The sequence below is a fragment of the Leptidea sinapis genome, chromosome 8 (genome assembly GCF_905404315.1).
Source record: "Leptidea sinapis chromosome 8, ilLepSina1.1, whole genome shotgun sequence".
Classification (NCBI taxonomy): Eukaryota; Metazoa; Arthropoda; class Insecta; order Lepidoptera; family Pieridae; genus Leptidea; species Leptidea sinapis.
This window is the reverse complement of record NC_066272.1, coordinates 7,900,297-7,906,296: the sequence shown is the minus strand read 5'-3', so window position 1 is coordinate 7,906,296 and position 6,000 is coordinate 7,900,297.

Here is a 6,000-nt window from a genome sequence, read left to right as displayed (position 1 = left end):
GGACTGTATCACTAAAACATATCAAATACAATCTCTGACGCAATAAATGGCATTATACTACCCATTGACAACTGTATCTATTAAATGAACTACAATCAAGTCTGAAAAAAGCATTATTCATATTGAAAAAAAGTAAAGTTATAGGCATAATATATTCACTGATTCATATATCACTCATATAAGTACCAAAGTTAAGTTTGAATATTTCTTCCCAAAGTATCGTAAATTGTAACAATTTATCAAAGTATACATGTCCAAAGCGTCTAAGTTACCCAAACATGTTTGCTTACTCTCTCAAATGGGTTGGTTTCTTTCAAGGGTATAAAGAAAACGTAAGAGCCATTACAAGGAAATAGTAAAGTGGCCGTTGATTCTTCAAAAGCTGCGAAAACACACTACCCTTTTAACCGAAAATGGTTTTGATTTATAAGCGTTCTTATGATTTGAATTAAAAGATTGCTTAAAATAACTATTTAGCTTATTTCAAGTTTTACGAAGATTCTTTAGCTATAGATATCGCTCAAAATTATCAACTAATCGTATATTATATATGTCGCCACTGCGTAAGTATGGTTGCTAAAAATTGGGAAAAAAAATTTAATATTTTAGATTTCTTCCTACTGATGTTCTTGAAGGTTCATCAAATATGACGTCTTCTATCAATCTCAATTAACAATTAACATCTAGCTATTTTAACTGCGAAATAAATTCAGCAAAATGACCACGAGAGTAACTGTTAATGTGACGTCAAGAAGATAAATCTTGCCAAGCAATCTGCATTGAATGTGTTATGACTATTAGTCATAAGTAGTGTTTGCGCGTTAGATCATGTGTCATTAGGGTTGCTAATACCGTGGTAATGTACGGAATTATCAACCCTGGTTCATCACATCATTAATTTGTTTGAGATGATAAAAATTTTTTTGCTCACTAGGGCAGCCGGAGGTATTTTATTTGTAAACCGACTTCGAAAAGGAGGAGGTTCTCAATCGATTGGTAATTTTTTTATGTATGTACACTAATTACGATGAGAATTATAATCCGATTTTTGTGATTCTTATTAGCTTGATGCGGTATGTTTGCTATTTGGTCCCACAATAATTTGTTATAGTTTAGCCCAGTACTTTTCTTTTTATGACTATTTTTGTTTACGTGGATGATATGTTATTATATTTTGTGTACTGCTTTTTTAGGAGTTTTCATTTAGTTTGATTTATAATATATTAATGTTATTAACCAATTTGCCGAAAAGTCTTAGTCTCTTCTCGATATTACTGTGTCTCACAAGAACACGGCACAATCAAGGCACGCGTTAACTTTCATAGGCCTAGCTACTTAAAAAAATAACTATTTAATATATATGACAGTAAAAAGCAACGAAATATTAAAGTTTACCTGATTAATGAGAATAAACAGTAAAAAATAAGTAAGTTAGCACGTAATAGGTAGCACAGAGGTGTATTAAATTAAATCTCTATTTCGTTATTTTATGCTTTAAAGTTTTTGAAGTCGATTTTTTTACACGTAGTTTTCTTTTATTGATATTCAACTTACCATTACTCGTCACTTTTTATGCTTTTTATATTAAATTATAAATAATTGAAAATAAAAATGTTTTATTTTGAGAATATTGAATGTTACTTTTATAATGTTCGGTTGCGTATATTGACGAGCTTATGTTTCATTTTATATTTTTATTTAACTAATAATAAGGATCAATTCAACAATTAGTACCTAGATGACATTATTTATATTAACTATAATTATTATCATTAAACCACGATTTTTTATTTGAAAAAAAAAAATATAAATGAATATTGTATTAGCATAAGGAACTATATAAAATCAGCTATAGACTTAAATAAGAAGTCGATGAAAAATTTAACTTGCATAATATTATGTACATACATCATAAAATTTATGAGAATCTAAGTTGGACGGTCACTATGAAGGGGTCGAGCAAAACTCTACTCTCAAGGGAATGCGATGCGAGAAGTAATTTTGTATGAAAACACAGTATTTTGCTGGTAAAATGCCAAGGAAATATACAAGGGTGATCTAAGAATGCATATCGTTAAATAATTTAAGTCGCGTTGTTTCTGATTTTATATAAAATTTCGACTACTTTTTTCTACTGATCCGAAAGCTTTGGTAACACAACAAGGACAAAAATTTCGGTTCCAACATCGTAATTGAACCAAAGACATGTATTTTCTGAAAATTCATTCCTTTACAATTCTTTTTGATGTCGTTTCTAATATACTAGATACTACGACCGCTTCGGAAATAAATGGCGCTCTGAGAGAGCGGCGCAAGAAGCTCTCCCACCATTCTTTTTTTGCGCCCTTTTTTTAATTTACTGTCATCGCTATAGTTTTAAAATCATCATAATCTAGTCCCAGGCTGTCGGATCACTTAGATATATATAGACAGCTGTGGAATTTAAATATTTTTCCATTTAACTCCTTTGTCAAATCCAAGGAAATATTATAAAAAATTAACAACACATCATAATATAATGTAAACAGGACTTTAACGTATAATATAGACGAGAATTCTATTTGAGAGTACTCGAAAGCTGATAAATCACAAGTTATGATGCTTTGGCGAAAATGTAATGCTACAGTATACAGAACTATAGCTTGTAACAAAACCTAATAAGTAGTATTGAACGGTTAGCTTAGTCTCAGCTGAAGGTAACTGATTATTACATCAAGTTCTGGGCTAAGATATGGAGGATCATACTCATACATCAAGTTCTGTGCTGAGATATGGAGAATCATGTTCATATCAGTTGCATAGAGTAAAATATCGGTCGAGTTATCACTTCCTTTGAGCGACGTCGACGCTTTATTAATACTACACGAGTAGTAAAAGATTCTAAGCCTTTTTTGAATGTTTATTATAATGTATGAAATCCAATTTCATAATGACTATAAAATCTATTTTCGGCTATCCAAACCTTGCTATATTGGCAGAGTTATAGGTTACTAATATAACCTAAACGCACAATGAAGTTTATCTTATCTTATCTTAAGTAACAACAAAATACTAAGAGCTGTTAGAAAAGCTAAGGGATCAAAATGTAAGTAGATAGATATTACAATAAGTAACGTTAACACACTATAAAATATAGGTGTTCCGTTACCGTAACACGTTACACATAACGTTTATATTTCGCGCCACCGATGAACGATAGTTGGCACTTGAATTTAGTGCAATGACAACCTGCAGCTACCACTAGCTGTCATGCACGACGTTTTTGACGTATGTCAGAGCGAACGCACTCCGACGTGGTACCGCGTGTGGAGACACAGCCGTCAAAAAAAACGGTTAAAAGAAACGAAACCGTCGCGCGCGCGCATCATCTCCAAGATCCTATCGACCACGTGAGAATCCCTGTAGCTGGTGGATAATCATCGAGTGTTAGTAGCAGTTCAAGGTACGTACGTGCATTGTATTGTTATTGCCTATTTCAAAGTGTTCACATCGTCATCGTTAGATCCTGTCGGTCTAAATTCCCAATGTGGCACTGGCCACCAAGTTGCGAGCTTGCCACATTATTTGGTGCCGAAACCCGGGATTTCTGGTTAATAGAATCGTCATAGCTCACATTATTAAAGCAACAAATTCTGTGTTCTCAAAATTTAAGTTCTTTAATTGTAACCGAATTAACCTATCTATCACTGTACCTACATAGATTGTACGTTAACGAACAGGGATTTTATTCACTAAAACGCAAAGTATTGAATTGCTATAAGAACAAATAAACAATCATTTCAACATAATATCGGTGTTCATTTCCTAGTCGGCTTATAGTCATTCAATCTTTATTCTATCCACTTAGGTATTTAGATCAATTTATATCAACTATTCAATTGCAGCATAATCTTATCGCATATTGAATCACGTAAAATAAAAGTTTTAAATTTTAACAATACAATTACTACCTACAACCACTTATTACTCATCTTGCATTCTTAGTCCATCAAATCAACCTAAACGTTAATACAAATAAAGCCCATTCCGCTGCATTCATTTTGACTGTTGAGGATCGAGTAGGTACTAGAATCTCACGTGTTGTGTACGGTGTACCTCACAAGTTTATTAGTAATTAGCATACATTTTAATACAATTTGCAAAAAAACTTGTGTGGAGGATTGTACCTGCTAGTGATTTTATTGCTTCCAATACAGTACAACCCACAAGTTCACGCATAACTCACGTATACTTTCATAGTAGTCGGTACAAAACTTGTGTGGTTTGCTGTACATCAGTTAATATTACTTTGTTTGAGCTGGTTTACGTACCTACGTGATTTTAAATCGGATTGAAGGTCATTCTGTCATTGCATTTAAATTACATAAGTGTAATATTTTGCAAAAATGTCTCATTTGAGAAAATATTCCACTCGCAAACAGAGCAATCTTAAAAAGTCGCGATCTAAATCTCAGGATGTAGAATACACTACGCAGGACTTATCATCATTACGTAGGCAACGTACGATCGCTTACAAGCGAATGTGTAAGGCATTAGAGATCGGTGTTTTGACTATCAATGATCAATCACAGCGGGACATGTTCTTTTCGTATCATCAAGAAATTAAGAAAATTTCTTCTAATTTTGAAGATGCGAATTTAGCAATTCTGGAAATTTTAGACGACGCCAAAAGTGATGATTCTGACATGCAAGAACGTTTTGACGAAATGTATTACAAAGTTATATCTATCTATCGCAGTTTAACTAAAGATGAATCTCGCTCGTCTCAATCGCATTGTACGTCGGTGTCGAATATTCGGTTACCGAAAATACAGCTTCCTACTTTCACTGGTGATAATAAACGTTTTCCCGAATATTTTGATACATTTAACGCATTGATACACAGTTCCGCCTCTCTTAGTGACACTGAAAAGTTTCACTATTTGATTTCTTCTCTCAGCGGTGATGCATTAATGGTTGTAAAAGCCTTTCCACTAAGCAGCGAATATTACAGCGATGCATATACGGCACTTATTGCGCGTTATAAGTGTAAGCGAGAATTAGCTTTTATGTGCTGGAGGGAGATTTTAAATAATATGAAGTTCAACTTTAAAGATGCTCACGAGTTTAGAAAAACACTTGACCTTTTTGAAGAAAATTTGTGTATTTTAAAATCAATAAATTTACCGGTTAATCATTGGGATTTCGTGTTAGTGTATAATATTCTATCGAAAATGGATACAACAATGCGTCGTGATTTTGAGGAAAAACATTCAAACACCGAACTACCCGCATATGCACAGCTTAAAGAATTCTTACATTCAAAATGCGAAGCTCTGGTGCGCGACACACATTTTACCGAACAAGCAAGTAAACTAAATGAGACATTACCAAAGTTTTCATCTCAAGCGGCTCAATCTAATCGCGTACCAAAGACACATTCTCTAATCGTAGCAGGTGAAAGTCCAGCAAATATGAATAGTTCAAAAACGCCGAAATCTCTTATTACCTGTGCCTTTTGTAATGAATCGCATAGCATTTCATCATGTCCAGAATTTCTAAAAAAATCTACCGATGAACGCATGAAAATTGCAAATGATAAAAACTGGTGCTTTAACTGTTTAAAGTCTTCTCACCAACTGAAGAACTGCAGTAGCATTTTCTCTTGCCGCATCTGTAAGCGTAAGCACCACACATTGCTCCACCGCCATACGTCAGCCAAACCCAACGAAACTGTATCAACATTGGTCTCAAGGCCATCAACGAATACAACCGTACTGCTAGCGACGGCGATCGTACAGGTCAGAGATGCATCAGGCAATATGCAATCATTTCGTGCGTTGTTTGATATCGGTAGCCAAAGTAATTTTATTACGGTATCGGCCGTCGAACGCTTAAAACTTAAATGGTCACAGACGGATACTAGTATTTGTGGACTTGGTGAAGCAGCTGCTTCCATCTCAGGAGTTGTCCTGTGTAGTATCGGTGTCAATGAGAGAACTCTGTTCGAATTAGACATGC